Source organism: Prionailurus viverrinus, chromosome C1 (assembly GCF_022837055.1).
Source record: "Prionailurus viverrinus isolate Anna chromosome C1, UM_Priviv_1.0, whole genome shotgun sequence".
Lineage (NCBI taxonomy): Eukaryota > Metazoa > Chordata > Mammalia > Carnivora > Felidae > Prionailurus > Prionailurus viverrinus.
The window spans coordinates 77125426-77145795 of NC_062568.1; the positions used below are offsets into that span (position 1 = coordinate 77125426).

Consider the following 20370-nt stretch of genomic DNA (forward strand, 5'->3'; position numbering starts at 1 on the left):
CTACCATGAAATACTACTAAGACTTTATAGCAGCAAAAAACTTTATAAGATGGGTATTTGAACAGATTTTGTCCATACATTTGAACATACAATTTAATTGTGCAAAAACAAACATGCATGTGCCTAAACATTAAATAATTAAATAAATTAAATAAATTTCACAAAACTAAATTCCATGCTGGAGGATTCCAATTCTAAGTACTGTGTATTTATTTTCTAAAATTTCCTTAAAAACAAAAGAAATAAAACAAAGGGCATAATATCCAGAGACGTCATGCCTACAGCTAGTGATAGGAGAGGGACACTGTGAGAATTTAAAGCTCCTCCAGATTATTTCCCACCCTCCGATCAATAAGCAGCCTTCAGCTAGACATTTAACGTCTGTCTCCGTTTCTTTCCTCTGCAGCAGGACTACTGGCCCACTTACAAGAATGTGAAGTTAACAAAACCTAATAAAACTGCAAAAATATAAATGTGTGTGTATGTGTGTGTGTATACATATATATGCGTGTGTGTGTGTGTGTGTGTATATATATATATATATATATATATATATATATATATATATATATAGCTCTTGTATATCTGCCTCATTGTATGTACTAACTGCATATGCCGACTCTAGCTGGGACAATTTAAAACGAAATCATTTTCTTAGACAAATTTCGTGGTGCAGTGACTGTGAGCTCTGCTTCAGAGACTGAGCACTTTCATTAGAAAGCGGTAAGATGAACATTGTCATTTGGGGGCCTTCATTGGAGGTTTTAAAATATGTTTCATGCTCCTCCTTAAAGAGATCCCATCTAGCAGAGTGATAACAGATTGATGGCTATGACCTTCTTCACATTCTTCCAACTCCTTTTAAAATGAAATCAAGGCTCTTGCTGCTGCTAGTGTCTGTGGGCCAGGTGCCAAGGAGCAATAATGAGGACTACACATCGTCCCCCACCCTCAGGACCGCCATCTCAGTTAATCATTAATGTGTTAATGCCACCAACAAACACATCAAAAGAGAGGCAATCCACGAGAAACCTGCTTTCCCCATTCCCAAGGCTGGTTTTCTTTACACAGCAGTTGTCAGAAAGACAATGTCTTCGTACTGAAGATGAATAGGACACCATATCAACGCTACAACAAAATGCTTTTACAGACATAAAGCTCTTTATGCTTTAATTTTAAACTGATGATTTGATATCTTCCTAAATTATACATTTTAGCAGAGTTTCCTGACTAAAACGTTTATTTGCCTAGAATATATATTAACTTGAAATACTGCCATTCCTATTTCATAGCTAAGCAGATGATAATTTTCTTTAATTACACATTAATTCCAATGTACTACCTGGCGAGGCAGTTACTGTTTTAACGGGGTAAGGATTAATGGGCAGGTGTTCTGCTATAATCGGACTAAAGAAATAGAGGAATTACACATGATTCATTTTCTTCTCTGATCTGAATAATATTAATAACACTGCCACCTTACATTTATAAAGCACTTTTCATTTTCAGAGTGCCTTCATATCTGGGATTGCATTTTCCTGAATCTTTTACCTTTGACGAATTTTTCCAGATAACACACAACTCTAGTTTTTTAACTTTCTGATGCCCAAAGGTTTTATGTGCCTATGTTTATATCAACAGGATGCAGTAATAGGCAGTAGAATAACCATGGCCTTTGGAGACCGACGAACCTGGGTTCAAATCTCAGCTCAACCATCTTACTACTCCATGACCTTGGATGAATCACTCTGATCAGCAGTTTTACCATACTTACAAGGAGGATAATACCCACTTCCATCAATGGCGATTAGAAGACTAAATAAGATGTAGTTTATGAAGAGTCTGTTCTATATCTGGCACATAGCAGGTAGTTAATAAATAAAAGTTATAGCTATTATTAGCAGCTATTTTCCTCTGTCTTAAACATTGTCTTGTCCCTATGGGACTTATTTTCTTCAAAGTATTTGGATTCAGAGAGGTATGGAGGAAGTAGAAAAATCAAGAATAACATTAGACCCCAGTATTGGGGTCCTACATTGGTGCAATCCTAAACACCTGTCCTGATGACATCTACTCAGTCTCCCGACACTCATCGACCTCGTATCTTTTAATAGAGCATCAAGTTAACAGTGCCTTGGATAAAACCCAATACTCATCAGTTCGCATTCCTATATTTTAAGTTTAAAAGTGTGTATCAAACCCAAGAAAACATCTCAGACACATAATACCCTTTGGTTACTGTGGTACCCCAGCCTCACCTCATGGTAGTTGTGCCCTTAGCAGTGCCCTCCCCAACATCCAACACATACTCTGAAGCAGAGCTGGTCTGTTATACAACCAACCAATGACATGAGGTGGAAGCGATCATGTCTGACTTCTGAGGCTAGGTCATAGAAGACCTTGGAGTTTCTGCCTTGGTCTCCTAGATAAATTGCTCTGGGGAAAACCAACAACCATGTCATAAGGACACTCAAGCCCACATGAAGGGAGACCAACTTGCCAGCTACATGAGTCACCTGAGATGTATATACACGTGGTGGGAAACACTGCTCCAGAATTGCCCAGCCAAGCCACTTTTGATTTCCTGATGCACAGAAACCATGAGAGATAATAAATGGATATTGGTGCTTGACGCAGCTAAAATTGGGGGGCTTTGTTACACAGCAATGAATCATTATAGTAACAAGGGTAATTTAGCAAGAATATGGATTGCAATGATAAGATTCTTCACCAGGTAACTACCAACCCAGAGAACATGTCCAAACTATGATGGGTGAGCAACATGTCCTTGATATGTGGCTTTAGCATAGAAACCAATTTCCTATTTGAAGCATCATCACATCACACATTAACTAATCCCCCAAATCCCACACTAATTCTGAAAACCTTTTTTAAAATGACATTTTATCATATAGAAATGTAAAGTGCCTACATGGACAAACTGTAAAGTAAAAATCTAGTGACAAATGAGGAAAATTATCAGCAATATATGATAGAGGGCTAATACTCTATATAAAAGAGAATGCCTAAATCCATAAAGTCATTCAATAATAAAACAAACAGCAGATAGGACTGAAAGATTCAAATAAAAAAAGCTCCAAAGACTGAGCTCTGGGGCACTCCAATATTTAGATATTAAGAAGAGGATTCAGGGGCGCCTGGGTGGCGCAGTCGGTTAAGCGTCCGACTTCAGCCAGGTCACGATCTCGCGGCCTGTGAGTTCGAGCCCCGCGTCGGGCTCTGGGCTGATGGCTCAGAGCCTGGAGCCTGTTTCCGATTCTGTGTCTCCCTCTCTCTCTGCCCCTCCCCCATTCATGCTCTGTCTCTCTCTGTCCCAAAAATAAATAAACGTTGAAAAAGAAGAGGATTCAACAAAGAACATCACAGAGTAGCCACTAGGACAGAAGGAAAACTACAAGATTCTGGTGTCTAGGTAGCCAAGGATCAAAAAGAACTTCAAGAAAATGGGAGTGACAAAACTTGCCAAACCCTGCCTTCAAGGCCAAGTGCGCGGAGAACTGAGTGTTGACTACTTGATTTTGCCACATGGGATCACCGGTAAAAACCATATCATCCTGTTTCTCTTCCTATTGTCAATAAAGTTTTGTTGGCTATTCATTAAATGCAGATACAGTACTTCTTGCACATACCACCCCTTTTTTCATGTTACAACTTCTTTATACCTAGACCTGTCTGGATGAGTTGGGTTATGCTGCCGTAACAAACAATCCTCAGTGTCTGATTTGACACAGTAGGTCTACCTCTGGCTGATTCGAAGCCCAAGTGGGTCCAGGAAACTCTCCCAGATTAACGAGCTTCCATGTGCTGTCTTACCATTCCAGACAGCTCTAAATGTGGCACCATATTTCCACAATCACCACGACAGGCAAAGAGCCCTAAACGGTCTTACATTGGTTAATCAGTCTGGCCCGGAAGTGACCAGTGTCCAACTACAAGCCACTGCTCAGGAAGAGTCATATGGCCTGCCCAATTGCAGGAGGAGCCAGGGAGAGAACTTTTCCCATGAAGATGAAACAGATACAGGTGAGCACTGTAAGTCTACCAAAGCCAGGATTCCACTTTTCAAGGGATCTAATCATCCATTTGATCATGAAAATATTCCAGTAAAGCAGAAAGTGAAGTGATTAGAATCTCAGGTTACAGATGTGAAAATTGAGATAACATTTAAAAAAACTTGTCTGATTAGTAATAATATCTAATTTAAATTGTTGTAGTAAGGATTGCCTCCCAGCTCCATGAGCTTTCTTTTCACAAGTCCATGCTGCCATCAACTTGGAAAAAAATCATTAGGATCACTGATATCTGTGGTCATGTTATAAATAAAATATGCCAGAGAACAAAATACTACATGATTTTCTAAGTACTGTATACAAAAGCAAGCCCTTTCAAACAGCTAGGATCAGTCCCTTCAGACATATTCTTGGCAATGACTGGCTGATGCCTAAAATAAAAGTCAAAAGTGCTCAGGAGGGAAGGCTTGGGTTTTTGTAACAACACTTCAGGCTCCTGTCTCTGCATCTGTCACTAAAGATTAGCCCTCAGAATAGCATTGTGTGAACCCCCTTTATGTTAAAGATGAACTTTAAGTTTCAACATTCCCTAGAGTGCTAATTTGCAGGCTGCTGACAGCCCAGCTTTAACAGAGACCAGCCTTTACGACTTCTGTGTTAAATCTTAAGGTATAATTTCCTTCTCTCAGATATATCGGGTCTTGATAGGATTTCGGGATAGCAGGGAAGAACTGTTTTGGAGTTTTTCTTCTTCACTACTTAATTTATCAGGACAAAGTAACATTTTGCAAAAAGAAATATATATCCAAGCCCTGAATTCCTAGATCAAAATGAAATATCACTTGGCATGGAGATAAAAGCATTATTTATACTGATAAGACTTCTCCAAAGACTGTGCATTTAGGGAAAAAAGTTCAAAGAACAATTAGTGATAAGCTCCTATTTTTTCTTTCAATCCTTAAATTCCATAGTATAATCCCTTAATTTAGAATTTGGTATGTGAATAAAGTACTAAGCAAGAGCTTCAGATTGTATCAAGTCAACCCTCTGAAGCTCTTCTAACTGTTCTGTCCACAGCTTTCCTTCCCTTTGCTTTACTGGGCTTTTGGGAGGAGGAAAAGGGTGCAATGGAATTTCCAAGGTTAAAATAAATGGCAGGTATCCAAATCTGACAGTAGTCAACCAACTGCTATTCTGTTTGGTGGCTCATTTGTATTTAAAAACATCTTGGAAATGGGCAAGGATTTCCTGTCTAAAACTCAACTTCTTCTCAATACCTTATGTAGCAAAGCCACCTCAGGGAGTGAAGTTAACTTGGTCTCCTAAACAAGGAACCAGGAAGTCCACTCCCAGGAAGCCACCTAAACTCACTTTTTGTCCTAGTCAGAAAAAAAAATCTTCCCTGGAGAGCACGGCAAAGACTTTCCGACGTGTGTGTTACAATGGAAAGAGCATTAAGGAGATTTGGGTTTTGTTCTAAGATCAGTTACTAGTGATTCCCAAACCTATTTAGAACACCAAACTAGATATTATGGTGAGACTCAAATGGAACAGTCCAGATGACAGCACTTTTCATTTGAACAGAGCCTTACTGTCTGCAACGTATCATACTTACCATGGCTCCCTCTGACCTATATTAAGAACCCTCACTTATACTGCCCATCTAGCCAGGACAAAAAAACTGCACTGTTCCATCTCAAGTGTTACCTTTCTCAATTTCATCACAGAATTGAAATCTGGAAGATGACCTGGACATCCTTTTAATCTGACTGACACCATCCAACTCTCCATCTCAATAAACAAATCTTTGAGCAAAACCATCCAAGAGCATTTAGTGAGTCCTGCGAAAACTTCTGCAGGTTCCACATCCCTTAAATAGGGGGACCTTTGAATTTATCATCCACACTGGGACACTTCTGGAAGTAAAAGGGGACTTTATAAGTAAGGACACCAGGGCAACAGTCAAACTGGAACTGTCCTTATGAGGCACCCTCTTCACAAGCCCCACATTAGACCTCAACTCAGGCAACAGATGCAGGCCTTGAAGGCTTTCTATAAATGAAGTCACATTTCACTAACCTATTTTTTGATGCCTTGGATTTTCTCCAACTAATTTTTCAGATGGTAGGTACCATCTGAGCTTGCAGTCCCTCCTCCTTTTCTATACACCCTCTGCCCTTGTTCAACAAAACAGTGGTGACCTGGACAGAAAAAAAAAAAAAAAATCACCTACTGTTTCTATTTAAAGAAACTATTTGTTGGCTTGTTTTTAAAAGCACAGAAACCATACTGAATGGAAAATCACCTAGAACCAAACACTACTAACTGTTGTTCTGGTCTGTTTTCAATGTTTCTAACTTTTAATTATACGACTAACTCATGAATATCTTGTTCCTGTTAAAACATGAGAAAATAGGGGGCACCTGGGTGTCTCAGTTGGCTGAGCATTCAACTTCAGCTCAGGTCATAATCTCATGGTTTGTGAGTTCGAGCCCTGCATTGGACTCTGCTTTAGCTCTTCTGTCTCCCCTCTCTCTCTGCCCCTCCCCTGCCCATGCTTTCTCTCAAAAAATATTTTTTTAATAAATAAATAAAACATGAAAAAATATGGAAAATTCAAAGGAACAATAATGGCCCAGGAACTACCAATTTCCAGGCACTTAACATATTATTCCAGTTGAGTTTCACACTAACCCTTGATGGTAGTATTTTTATATATTACTTACAAATAAGGAAGCCAAGGCCGAGAGGCATGAAGTGATTTGTATGGAAGCTCCTAGTACTTCAATTCCAAAGTTCAATGCATTTATACATTTTAAATATTTTATGCATTTTCTTCCTGTCTTTTCTCTGCATGGTTTTTTCCAATGGTTTATCCTAATCACACTATGTATACCATATTCTATCTTTATACATATATTCATGTATTGATATGAAGAGCACTGCAAGCTTGATGAAGGAACAGAAAGAAAAATCAAACAATACACAATGTTTTCTCTATGTAGTCTGTACCCAAGTCTGCCCACCCTGTCTTCCAGAGGTAACCACGAGGTGCCCTTTCTTGTGTCTCCTTTAAGACATCTAAGCATGTCAGGCATATATATCTGCTTACACTCCATTCCTGTATTCCCATTCATAAGACGTTCCAAAGACCATCCACACTCACTGTTGCCAATTCCTCTCCCCGGTCTCTCTGGAACTCATCCCATCAGACTTTCATCCCTACCACTTCCACAAGACTGCACTTGTCAAGGCCACCAATGTCCTCCACATTGCCAAATCCCAAAGTCAATTCTAAGATGTCATTTTCTTCAACTCTGAACAGTAACTGACATAGTATATTCCATCCTTTTTCTTGCATCACTTTCTTCTCTTCGCTCCTAGGATGTCCCTTTCCCAGGTATCACCCTTCCTCTTTGGCCATTCCTTCATGGTCACCTTTGATGGCTCCTCTTCATCTTCCTAATCTCTACATGTAGGATAATCCTAATCTTCAGCCTTCTTTCATTCTCCATGTATATTTACTCCCTACGTGATCTCATTTAGGCCTATGCTTCACATGCCTTCTACATGTTGATGGCTCTCAACCCACACTCCAGCCCAGACTTTTCCCTTGAACTCCAGATTTGTATGTTTAACTGGACATCGTATAGGGAATCTCAAACTCAACATGTCAAACTTGAACTCTTGATTCTCCTCTACCAGTATTCTCCATCCTAGTAATGGCAACTTTTTTTTTCTTGTTGTGAGCATTAGGAACGCAAGGAGAAGAGGCAAAAACCAAACAAGAAAAGTACTGAGGAGCCATTCTTAATTTCATTCTCTTTCTCTTAATCCTACATCTAACCCATCAGCAAATCCTGCTGGCTCTAACTTCTAAATATATTCTGAATCTGACTATTTCCCTATCACCTTTACTACTACCAACTCCTTTGGCCCAAGTGATTTTAACAGCTTTTAATCTAGTCTCCTTGTTACTGCCCTTTACCTATAGTCAGTTCTCCCTATGGCTACATTACATGCCTTTAAAAATGTAAAGCAGGTCATGCCATTACCTTCCTCAAAACCCCTAAATTATTTCTTTCACCCTTAGAGTAAGACCCAAAGTTCTTACCACATGCAGCAAAGCTTTCTACGATCTCCACTGTCCTGATGCTCTTTCTCTGCCCTCACCCCCACCCTTCCTCCCTTTCCTTTCTATCAGCACCCCAACCATACTAGCCTCCTTGATCTTCCTCCAGCAAGCCAAACCCATTCTCCTCACTTATTCCATCTCAGCACTTATTATTTCAAATACCTAGAATGTCCTTCCTAGAATGGTATGTTCCTTTATCTCATATTCTAGTCTCTGCTCCAATGTCATCTTTTCAAGGAATTTTTCCCACTCATATTACTGTACCCTCTCCCACTCCCCATCATGTCCTCTCTCCTTACTCTGCTTTACTTTCTTCAAAGCACATATCACTACCTGAGCTATTATTTACCTATTGCCTTGTTGTAAGTCTCCAGTCATAGAATGTAGACTCTTTGAGGGCAAGGATTTTGTTTTATTTGCTCTTTTAGACCTGATTCCTATCACATTGTATATGTATTCATAAAACAATCACTAAATAAGGGAAGCATCTGTAATATGTGTATATTTTATATTAAAATGGAGTATAATATATAACGGTCTACCAATTGCCATTTCCATTAGTTACATTGCAGTACCTCAGAATTCATGGGGCATAGAATATAGTCCTCAGAAGCATCTTCACTCAACAACGGGGAATACTTCACTCTAGACTAAATGCTACTCGGGGCGCCTGGGTGGCTCAGTCGGTTAAGCGTCCGACTTCAGCTCAGGTCACAGTCTCACGGTCTGTGAGTTCAAGCCCCGTGTCAGGCTCTGCGCTGATGGATCAGAGCCTAGAGAGTGCTTCCGATTCTGTGTCTCCCTCTCTCTCTGCCCCTCCCCCATTCATGCTCTGTCTCTGTCTCAAAAATAAATAAAGGTTAAAAAAAAATTTAAAAAAAAAATGCTACTATGGTCCTGACTAGCTAATAACAAAAGAGTACTAAAAATGGTCAAACTTTCCAAAAAATTTAACTGCATCCTAGAACAAAGCTCAAGAATTTGTATAGGGATACAAAAACATCCAGCACCCAAGAAGGGGAAATTCACAATGTCTGGCAAACAAAGATTATCAGCCCTAAGAAGCAGGAGAATACAACATCATTCAAAACCACCCAGAAGAGACACAGATGTTAGAATTAACAGAGATATTAAAACTATTATAACTAAAGTCTGTATCTGCTTAAGTCAACACATATAGGAAAAAAATTTAAAGCTCCAAGTCAAACTTCTACAAAAGAAAATTTCAACATCTGAGATGCAAAACACATTGAATGCAATTAATGACTAAACATTCCAGAACAGAAGATTAGAAAATCTGATAACATAGTAATAAAAACTACCCGAAATTAGGGACACCTGGGTGGTTTCGTCAGTTAAGCACCTGACTTCAGCTCAGGTAGTGATCTCACTGTTCCGGAAATCAAGCCCCACATCAGGCTCTCTACTGTCAGTGCAGAGTCTGTTTTGGATCCTCTGTCCTCCCCTCTCTCTGCTCCCCCCCTTCCTCTCTCTCTTTCAAAAATAAACAAACATTTAAAAAATTACCTGAAATGAAACAAATAAAAAGCATTTTAAAAACAAAAAGAGCATTGGGGCACCTGGCTGACTCAGTTGGGGGAGCATGTGACTCCTAATCGCAGGGTCATAAGTGTGAACCCCACACTGGGCATGAAGCCTACTTAAAAAAAATAAAAATTGTTTTAAAAAAATAGACCATCAATGAACTACAGAACAACTTTGTTGCCTAAGATACATATAATTGGAGTTCTCTTAAGAGATAAGGGTAGGAGAAATAAACATAGGCTAAAAATTTTCCAAATTTGATGAAAACTATAAACTTAGAGATCTAATACACTCAATGAACCTAGAGCACAAGAAACATGAATAGAAGTATAGCAAGACACATAATTATCAAACTCCTCAAAACCAGTTGTAAAAAAGAAAAAGTTAAAAGCAGTCAGAGTAAAAAGACACATTATGTACAGAGGAACAAAGGTCAGGAGGACAGAGATTTCTCACCAGGAACAATGCAAGTGAGAAGAGGTTGAACATCTTTAAAGTACTGAAAGGAAAAAACCATCAACATAGAATTTTATACCCAGTAAATATTTCAAAAACAAAGTTGAAAACCTTTAAGAATTACACTACAAAAATTGTCAAAGGAAGTCTCTCAAACAAAAGAAAAAAAGATACTAAATGGAAGATGGATCTACACAATGAAAAACATCCAAAACGATAAGTACAAGAATAAATATATAAGATGCACTTATAAAAGAGATTTAAATAAAAAAATACTTAAACAAATTCTATCAATGTAATAATGTGGGGTTTCTTACATATACATAACTAAAATGTATGAAAAATAGCATTAAAAGCTGGGGAGAAAAATAGAAATAAAAGTATACTACAGTTTTTACACTGAATTGACATATTATCACTTTGAGATGGACTATAAGTTAAAGACATAATTTAAAACCTAGCATCCATTAAAACAAATAAAGCTAATAAGCTTTTAATTAGCTAATGAGCTAGTAAGCTTTATTTAGCTAATAAAGCAGCTAAAATGAAATCATTTTTTAAAAACCTCAGTCCAAATGAAGCCAGAAAAACATGAAAAGGGAACAAAACAAAACACCCAAAAGGACCAATTAGAAAACAAACAGCAAGCTGAAAGACTTAAACTTTGCCATATCAATGATCGCATTCAATATAAGCAGTCTAACATCCCAAATGAAAGTCAGAGGTTATCAGCTGAATAAAAAAGAGACACACCCGGGGCGCCTGGGTGGCGCAGTCGGTTAAGCGTCCGACTTCAGCCAGGTCACGATCTCGCGGTCCGGGAGTTCGAGCCCCGCGTCAGGCTCTGGGCTGATGGCTCAGAGCCTGGAGCCTGTTTCTGATTCTGTGTCTCCCTCTCTCTCTGCCCCTCGCCCGTTCATGCTCTGTCTCTCTCTGTCCCAAAAATAAATAAACGTTGAAAAAAAAAAAATTAAAAAAAAAAAAGAGAGACACACCCAACTATATACTGTTTATAAGAAACACGATTTAGATATGAAGACATAAATAGAATAAAACTAAAATGATAGAAGATACACCATGCTAATAAAAAAAATAAACAAAAAAAATAACAAAAAACAAAAAACCCAAAGAGTCAAAACATCAGACCATGTACATTTCAGAGACAAATGTGTATGTGTATATATATGTGTGTGTACATGTATATACACATATATACACACAAATATATACATACACGCACACTTACACATATATATATATACATACACACATATATATAAAATATCAGACCATCAGACCTTGTATATTTCAAAGAAAAACCTTTTATGTATATAAATTTATTTCCAGGAATAAAAAGAGCCATTAGGTAATCAAGAGGACAGAATATTCCTAAACATTTATTAGGCTATTAAACAGAGCTTCAAAGTATGTGGGGAAAAAACTGCTTGAACTGCAAGTAGAATTAAACAAATCCATAATGATAACTGGAGATTTCAATATCCTTCTCTCAATAATTGATGAAACAAATAGAAAACCATTAAGAATATATTATCAATTTGGTCTAGTTGGCAATAATAGAATACTCTACCAATCAAAAGTGGAATACATTCTCTTCACATGCACATGGAATACTTAGCAAGACAGAACATATTCTGGGCCATAAATCAAATCTAAATAGATTAAAAATATTTCAAGTCATAGCTCTCTGACTACATAGAATTAAATTAGAAATCAGCAATAAAGTCCCCCAAATATTTGTAAACCTAAAACATAAACCATGGGTCAAAGAAGAGGTTAAAAATAAAATTAGAAAGTATTCTGAATTAAGCGAAAATGAAAACAATGCAGGGTATACGGGATTCTTAGAAAAAAATTATAGTACTAAATGCCCAAATACTATTTCAAGAAAGCCTCAAATCAATGACTTCTGCTTCCACCAATGACCTCATTCCACTAAAAATGAGAGAAAATTAACCCCCAAAATAAGCATAAGGAAGGGAAAAAAGCAGAAATTAAAAGAATGGAAAACAGAAAAATAGAGAAAAGTTTATTCTTTGAGATCAATTTTACAACCCTGTATATAGATTAGGAAAATAGAAAAAAAAATTAAATATCAAGGAATAAAGAGTTGACATCAGAACATATTCTATAGATGTTAAAAATAGGAGAGAATATTATGAACTAACTTATGGCAATAATTTCAAAATCCTAGATCAAATGAAAAAAAATCCTTGAAAGACCCAACTACCAAAGCTTACTTGCTAAGAAGAAATGGATGGCTTTAATAGCTCTGTATCTATTCAAGAACTTAGATTTGTAGTTAAAAACATAACAATAAAATACCGAGATGCTTTCAATATTAATTCTACCAATCATTAATGAAGAAATAGTACAAATTCTACACAAACTCTTCCAGAAATACTAAGAAGGAGAGAATACTTTTCAACTCATTCTATGAGACCACAATTCTCTGGTACCCAAAGCAGAAAAGGACATTAAAGAAAACTTCAAACCCATACCCACAAGAACAGGTGCAAAAATTCTAAACAAAGGTTTTTGCAAATTGAACTTAACATATAAAATAATGTATCATGACCATATAGGTTTTACTGCAGGACTAGAAGGTTGGTGTAAAAGTCACCAGAAAAATAAAAACCAATGTAGTTTACTATATTAAGAAACTTTAAAAGAAAAACCATATGTTTATCTCAAGAGAAAAATCACTTGACAAAATCCAACATCTACTGCAGATAAAAAGAAAAAAAGCTTTCAGCAAACTAGTAACAGAAACGAACTTCCTAAAGCTGATAGAGTATCATACAGTGTCTATGAAACACCTAGAGTTAACATACTTAACAGTGAAAGACTGAATGTTTGCCTCTATGATTAAGTATATCTCTTCTCATCTCTTGTGTTCCACACTGTACAAAAGGATCTAGCCAGTAGAGCAAGTCAAGTCTAAGAAAAAAAAAAACAAACAAAAACAAAACATCCAGACAGAAGTAAAACTATCTTATTGTAGAACATCATGACCAAACATGCAGAAAACCTAACAGCTCAAAAAAGCTGCCGCTGCCACTACTACTACTACAAAGACATGACTTTAGTAAGGTTTCAGGATACAAGATCAGTATTAAAAATTTGTATTTTTATATACCAGCAGCAAACAATCAGAAATTAAAACTTTTTTAAGTCATTTAAAGTATCATTAAAAACAAAAACCACTGAAGGATAAATCTGACCAAAATGTGAAGGGATGGTTTACTGAAAACAAAACATTACCGAAAGAGAGCAAAGAAAACCTGAATAGAGAGTACCGGCCTTATTCATGGAAGACAGACATTGTTAAGATGGCAATTCCCCCCTAATCAGTCCATAGATTTAATCAATCCAATCAAAATTACAATGGCTTTTTATATAAAGTAACTGGCTGATTCTAAAATTCATATGAAAATGCAGACGACCCACAGTCACAGAAGCAAATACTTAATTTCAAGACTTACTACACAGTGAAGTAATCAAGTCAGGATAGGCACATAGATCAATGAAACAGAATAGAGTTCAGGAATAGACATATTAATATACGAACAATTGATTTTTGACAAATGTGTAACAGCCATTCAATGGAGAAAAAAACATTTTAGCAAATAGTGCTGGGTCAATTGGATGTGTATTTGCAAAAAGTTTAACCTTGATCCATACCTTGCATGAATTGAGAAAAATGAAAATCACCACAGATCGCAGACCCAAATGTAAAATTTGAAATTTTTAAATTGCTAGAAGAAAATATAGGAGAAAATATTTATGACTTTAGGTTAGGTAAAGATTTCTTAGATGTGATCGCTTCTCGGCCTTTTGGCTAAGATCAAGTGAAGATTTCTTAGATGTGAGACCAAAAGCAAGGTCTGTAAAAGAAAAAAAATCAATAAAGTGGATTTAATGAAAATTTAAAACTTCAGTTCTTTGAAAGACACCATTAGAATAAAAAGACAAGCCACAGTCTAGGAGAAAATATTTACAAAGCACATACCTGATATAAGATTTTCATCTTGAATATATACTTACAAATGAATGAGAAAAAAAAGACCCATTTTTTAAATGTTTACACATCAAAGAAGATATACAAATGGTAAATAGCACATAAAGAATGCTCAACAACATTACTCAGGAAATATTAAAACCACAAAGAAATAAAATGGCTTCTAGGTTGTCAAGTATTGGCAAGGATTCAGAGGAACTAGAAAGCTCATACACAAGAAATGGAACATTCATTTTAGTGGGGACATAAAATGGTATAACTCTCAAAAACAGTGTGGTAGTTTATTAAACCTACAACTACCATATGATCTATTCCTAGGTGTTTACCTAACAGAAAAGAAAATATACATCCATACAAAGACTTACACATAAGTGTCCACATTAGCTTTATTTGTAATAGCCCAAAGCTACAAACAACCCAAGTGTCCATCAACAGGTGAGTGGATAAACAGACTGTGACGTAACCATACAATGGAACGTTACTGACAAGTAAAACAAAATGAACTAATGATGCACACAACGTATATGAATCTCAAAATTATGCTGAAAGAAGCCAGAGACAAATAAGCATATACCATACTTTCAATGCAAAACTCTAGAAAATGCAAACTAATCTATAATAACAGAAGGCATTTCCCCCACCACGGAAAGGAGCAGGAGGTTGAGATAACCAAAAAACACAAAGCATTTGGGGTGATGAAGGTGTTCATTATCTTGATTATGCTGACAGTTTCACAGATATACACATGTCAAAACAGCAAATTATACTCTAAATATGTGCAGTTTATTGTAGGTCAATTTTATCTAAAAAAAAAAAATCTGTTAAAAAAAAAAAAAAAGAAAAAGATGAGATTGCCAATTTGAGGTTGCCCTTTTGCCAGCCCAAGTTTTGGCCTCATTGCAAAAAATTTCTTGAAGAGCATTTAGGAACAGACTGACATTGTTAAGCTTAATGCTCTGTGAAATAGTCTCAACTAATTGTTTCAAAGGCCTGTGGCAGCAGTTTTCTGAGATTATATCAGACGACACTTTTTTTTCTTTATGTAAACATAAGCTAATGTTGCCACTGGATACCAAACAATGCTTTTACTGCAGTTATCTCAACCATATGCACACTAACAGCTGAATGTGTCAGTTCACCTGAAGAGGTCTGAAAACAATGCCCTTAGTTCTGCCTGTCAGGAGGTCCCTTGTGCATAACATTCTACAAGGAAGACTGCAGATCTGAATCACTGGTGGACTAGCTGAGGGGTGTGTGGGGAAGGGAGGGGGTGTGTGGGGAAGGGAGGGGGTGTGTGGGGAAGGGAGGGGGTGTGTGGGGAAGGGAGGGGGTGTGTGGGGAAGGGAGGGGGTGTGTGGGGAAGGGAGGGGGTGTGTGGGGAAGGGAGGGGGTGTGTGGGGAAGGGAGGGGGTGTGTGGGGAAGGGAGGGGGTGTGTGGGGAAGGGAGGGGGTGTGTGGGGAAGGGAGGGGGTGTGTGGGAGCACACTCATGTGTGAGAAAGAGAAAATGAAGGAGACACAGAGGGACATATGAAGTCAAGTATCAAATAGCTGTGTTCCTCTTCTCGAACTTTCTGGCTTTAATCCAGCCATTTCTTCCCTACAGAAAAAATGTGGGGTCAACTACTTAACATCTAAATAAATGCATCTCCTATATCTTCTAGTCCCACCCTCAGGAATTCAGAACATTCACAGCCTCTCAGTTTTCGTTTATGCAACAAGTACACACAAATACAGTAACACACGTGCATACTTGCACATTGGAACCCCAAACCCCTCCAACCACAGTGCAAATGTTTCCTTTTATTCTCTTAGCAGAAGTTATCAGAAACCAGTATTATACTGTAAAGACCTCTCTTTTTCACACTCAAATAATTCCTTCTCACATTTGGTCTTTTTACATGAAATTGGAGGTGTGTGCTAAATTCAGTCCATGGGAGTGACAACTTACTTGGACTAAAACGAGAAATCAACTCACTGGCAAAAATAGCTCATTCTAAATATAAACACACCGAATATTAAAGCTGGGAATAAATGCCTACAAGAATTTCCTGCAAAGCCTCTGGCTCTAAGTCCACCTCTCTTTGTGGCTGGTGTGGCTAACTAAAGCTAGCACTTGCTGATGCCTCCTTGTAGCAAACAGGCACTTTCTTCTTGACTAACGAGTAGAACTCAAAGAGTTAAGGGAAGGAACTCCTTACATGTGTTGTTGTCATGTGCACACTGAAATCGTCTCGTGCCATGGGGTTCTTGCCTTCGGGGATCTCTGAGATCTCCTAAGCTCCTGAGGCCAAGATGGCTTCCGAGTTCAGCTAACAGTCTGATGTACTCTGAGGACAAGGGAGCAAGCATTAGGGCCCCCCATTAGCCCAAATGGCACTGTTATGCAGATTAGGAAAAGGCGCCCAACCAGGGGCAGATGAGCTCTGCGCGTGTGTACACAGCTTGGTGAAACGACAGTGTCTGTGCGGGCATTTGAAAAAGGCCTCCCTCCATCCAGGCCAACATCGCCTTCTGCCAGACAGAGAAAGGGTTGGATCTTGGCCCCACTTAACCCGTTGGCTTGGTGCCCTTGTGCAATGAACAATAGGTACAACTCTACTTGATGGCTTGCCAAGCATTACCTAAGCCTCAGCATTTCCACTAGTTGCTACAAAAGTCGTCAATCAGTGGCTGAATTTCTAGGGCTACTTGCGGTGACCCTCCCCACACCGAAATTTCTTTTACTTTCCAGCCTTTGAACTGTGCCAGGGCTTCCATGGGGATGCAGAAGGGGAATATATTGGAACAAAAGGAAGCCACCAGTTTCCTTGACGGTTCCAGATTTCCTCTGGTTTTGGCACATCCTTGCTAGCCCCGTCACCGTCACCTGCCACATTCAGGGCTGGCTCTGGCAGAAAAGCACCCCTTCATGAAAATGGCTAGGTTCCTTTCAGCTGTGCAGATATTGGAAGCTGAGTAATTAGCCGAGTTTGGAGGTACTCTGCTTTTGCCAATGGCATGCACTAATGAACATCGAGTCAAGATAAATTATTGAAAGCAGCAGAACTGACAACAAGAGCGTCTATTGTCTAAGTGAATGTGTTCTGTGTGAAGACACAGCTCAGCATTGCAAGATTAGAACATGGACAAGGGTAGGTTCAAACAACAGGAGAATTAAAAATGCCACAGAGAGGGGCACCTGGGCGGCTCAGTCCGTTAAGCGTCCAACTTCAGCTCAGGTGTGGGTTTGAGCCCCACGTCGGGCTCTGTGCTGGCAGCTCGTGCGTGCTCTCTCTCAAAAATAAAATTTTAAAAATTAAACATTAAAAATTTATTGATGTTTATTTTTAAGAGAGAGAAAGAACACAAACAGGGGAAGGGCAGAGAGAGAGGGACACACAGAATCTGAAGCAGGCTCCAGGCTCTGAGCTGTCAGCACAGAGCCTGATGCAGGGCTCAAACTCACCATCTGTGAGATCATGACCTAAGCCAAAGTAAGACACCCAACTGACTGAGCCACCCAGGCGCCCCAATAAAAACTTTTTTTTTTAATGCCACAAAGAGGTGGGTAGCAGGAGGTTCCTGGGTTACCGGTAGCTCAGACGGGAAGCAGATTTTGATTGCTTTGCTTTTTACACTCCAAATTCTGGGCAACTCACAGCCCAGCCTGCATGATAATTTTGAAAGGAGGATTTTAAACTGTAAGGTCAACAATGGATTCATTTAGCTTTTTACAATAGCTTACACCTAGCTACTGTTTTAAAAGTCCATATAGTAAAACAGACTTGGTTCCTAAAGCCCTGGGTAGGGAGGAGGAACAACCCCAGAAGTGGGGATGGTGGCTGATTAGTTCTAGTTGATACTAAGCCTCTACAGGGTCCTCCGGCCCCAACACAATGGCCCACCACCCACTGGTAACAGGACAAGGGTTCGTTATGCCCGATCCCTTTTGAAACAGACCACCCTTCTGTCTCCAGACCTGGCCCTTTTCTGCCAAGGCTGAAGGCCTGCTTTTTAAAAACACACAGAGCTGCTTTTGGAGGCAAATTTCTAGAGAAGTCAGCAGAGAAAAAAAAAAAACTTTCTAAACTTCAAATGGCAAACTGGCATCAGCTCGTGTGTCAAGGACAACTAATTAGCAGTGACTATGTGGAACACGGAGTTGAGAAGCATTCTGGGGACACACCTGGGCCCAAAAGGGCTACAACTCTTTTAATAACTTTAAAATATAGTATGATCCCGTTTAGACTATCACACCCTCTGCCACACCCCATCCCTTCCCAGCAGCCCCTGGCAGATATCAATAATCAGTCTTTTCCTGACAGGAAATAAGTTGGCATAAATGGTCCTTTTTACAACAAGAATGTAAAATTCTGCATGCTGAACATAATGAGGACAAACTGCCCATTCAGAGCAGCAGCCCTGAAACAATGGAGAGACCACTCCTATTGAGAATAGCTCTCTGTGGCCTCTATGAATCTAAGAAGTAACTTTTGACCAAAGGCCCTGGCCACTTAAATTTTTTTTAACGTTTATTTTTGAGAAAGAGACAGAGCATGAACAGGGGAGGAGCACAGAGAAAGGGAGACACAGAATCCAAAGCAGGCTCCAGTCTCTAAGCTGTCAGCACAGAGCCTGACACGGGGCTCAAACTCAAACTGCAAGATCATGACCTGAGCTGAAGTTGGACTTTTAACTGACTGAGCCACCCAGGCGCCCCCCTGGCCACTTATTTAGTAACTACTACACTGCTGTGCCAACAAGCTTACAGGTGCTCTAACTCAGGTTGAGCAATCAGGTATCCCCTCACCCATGTGCTAGCTGTCTTTCCCTCTTTCAGAAAATAAGGTTTTTGAAAGTCCCTGGGCTTAAGACTATATTCCTGAAGATCAGCCACCACAAAAAGCAGCATTCAATCCCAGACTGGGCATTGCTCCTGGTGCTACACACAGAGCTTTGGAGATCTCTGAGAAGCCTGAGATGGGCATCGTTACATCCTGGTTACCAGGACGCTCCATTATTCGGAAGTATGGTATTCAACAATGGTATCTATTGGGTTCCAGGCTCCTCACGGGCGATTGAAGGCCAGGCGTTGGAGATCTTTGAACATGTGTTACCTCTCACTGGCACTAGTGTGGCCCTCCCGAGTCTTCAGGCAGTTCAGAGATCCACTCTAATCTCGGAAGAAATAGATGCCAAAGAAGTGCTTCTGTCCCTCTGAGGGGCTTTGCCTGCCTTCCCTAGTCCAGTGGATGACACTCACCAATTTTTATAGATTTCACTAAAGTATAGACAGTACAGCTTCAGAATCTCAGCTCATAACCAATTGTATAGAGGGGATATTAATGGTGGTTGGACATCAGGAAACATTTACTTAAGCAATTGTTCTGGCAGCTGGTCAGGAATTCAGGAGGCATTCTGAGCCACTGATCATTGCTGTGACAGTTCAATATGTGGGAAAGGCATTTGAGAGCCTTGTAAAAGTGCAGGACGTGGCAGTGCATCAAAGTCCCGTCATCTCACATCTGTCTTAAACTTTTCACTGTTGAAGCAGTGTGACTTTAAAATATCTATCTACATATATCTCTATCTCTACATCTCTGTCTATATAGACATGTCAAGGTTCTACTGTACTCAAAAAGCAAACAAGCTTAACATAGAAATTAGTGCAAGAAATCCAACCCATTTTTAATCCCCCTTGGTCTATGCACTATACAACTCACATAGGGAAAATAGGCTTTTAAAAGATGGATCCAAACCCATTTGAGAACGTAAAAGTTAGGGTAACCTCAGAAGATTTAAGTCTCAGGAATTCACACTGAAACTCAGCATGTATAAACACTGATGCTGTTCACAAAGAGCACTGGGGCCAGGTCTCTTGACTCCTAGGATGTTCTACCACTCTATGTTAACTCCCTTAAAAAGCAAACAAAAGGCAAGGTTACAACAAGTAAGCAATTACTATTTTCATTTGCAAGTTCTTTAAAAGATACTGCCTCAAAGTAATGAGAAAAAACAGTATTGACTCCATCATTTTTTTAAAAATTATACTCCCTTCCATTTCCTTGTTAAATAACTCTTGTGTCTGTGCATTAAAAATCATGTAGGGTAGTATATGATGGAATGACCCAATAGCCAAACAAAACAAAACAAACCTGCTGATGATTAGATTCAAGCACACTT

At 38.9% G+C, this 20370-nt stretch overlaps 1 protein-coding gene across 9 annotated transcripts in view; it reads right to left on the reverse strand.

Annotated features, from left to right (window-relative positions):
* Positions 1–20370, reverse strand: part of LYPD6B (LY6/PLAUR domain containing 6B) — a 175947-nt gene that overhangs the window by 95702 nt on the left and 59875 nt on the right. The window contains exon 1 of one of the 9 annotated variants that reach the window (XM_047871519.1): positions 6111–6171. The exons of 7 other annotated variants lie outside the window; for them this stretch is intronic. The gene's annotated coding sequence lies outside the window, so the exon portion shown is untranslated. Of the gene's footprint in view, positions 1–6110; positions 6172–20370 lie in introns of those variants that run through there. One more of the 9 variants, XM_047871516.1, reaches the window with a different exon arrangement.